This window comes from Asparagus officinalis, chromosome 5 (genome assembly GCF_001876935.1).
Source record: "Asparagus officinalis chromosome 5, Aspof.V1, whole genome shotgun sequence".
Taxonomy (NCBI): domain Eukaryota; kingdom Viridiplantae; phylum Streptophyta; class Magnoliopsida; order Asparagales; family Asparagaceae; genus Asparagus; species Asparagus officinalis.
The window spans coordinates 104,292,046-104,293,065 of NC_033798.1; positions in this window are offsets into that span (position 1 = coordinate 104,292,046).

Genomic DNA, 1,020 nt, shown 5'->3' on the forward strand with positions numbered 1-1,020 from the left:
ATACGGAGAGGACGGGCTACCCTACTGCATCTGACCCGCTAAATTAAGAGCGTCCAGGCCCGGTTGACTGTAGCTCACCTTCCTGGACACGTACGCTTCCGGATCAGCTCTTTCTTTGTGATATGCATGGTAATTCTCGTTCTTGAGGCGTGGATGAGGCATATGAACCATAACCTGATTGATTAGCTTTCAATGGATTCCTGCCCGATCGCAACATTGAAAGCCGTTCGAGTGCTTATTCTTTCAGTCGTAACTAAAAACTTTCAAGCGAGTGCTAGACGGATGGGAAAACAAGCCTTTTGACAGTGAGTCTTAAAGAATATAAGATGTAGGTAATAAAGTAACAGTCCTTGGGCCTCCGATGAAAAGGAGTGACAGAGTTGGAAAGCCTTCTTCTGGTGGATGAGCCCGAGCGAAACGGCCTATTCATCACCCGGGTTGGATATTAGGGACAAGAACAGATTAGCCACATTATGTTGAAGTGCGAAATATATGAAATGCTTCTTAGGAAAATTTGTGAAAAAGGTTCATTATTTGCAATGCCGGTTCAAAATCGTGGATTAAATTAAGAAACAAATCCACAAAATGTGGACAAACAAGTATTAATTCTCGCATAATTTTATAGAAATCAAGATTAAATAATCAATGTGTATCCTCCTTGAACCCGTAAAACCAAGTACGTTGATACAAATGAGGATAGGAGAGGGCAATGAGAAGAGAAGAGAAGAGAGGAGGTAAAGTAATTTAGTTGTTTTTAGCCCTCCCCTCCCTTTCTTTCACTAACTAAAAATTATAAACAAGCATAGTTTTGGGGTAGCTATGCTTATAAACCTCCCTTTCCTCGTCAACGTTCCTCTTTAAAAAAAACTATCCAAACTTACCATTAAGAATTGAACAAAATTTTTACATTTGAATCCGATTAAAAATGTTTAAAAGCCTATTTAACAATTCCTAATGAAGCTAACTCTACTCAATTTATCACATGTCATTACTTTATTCAGTCATTCAAATTGCTTCTCT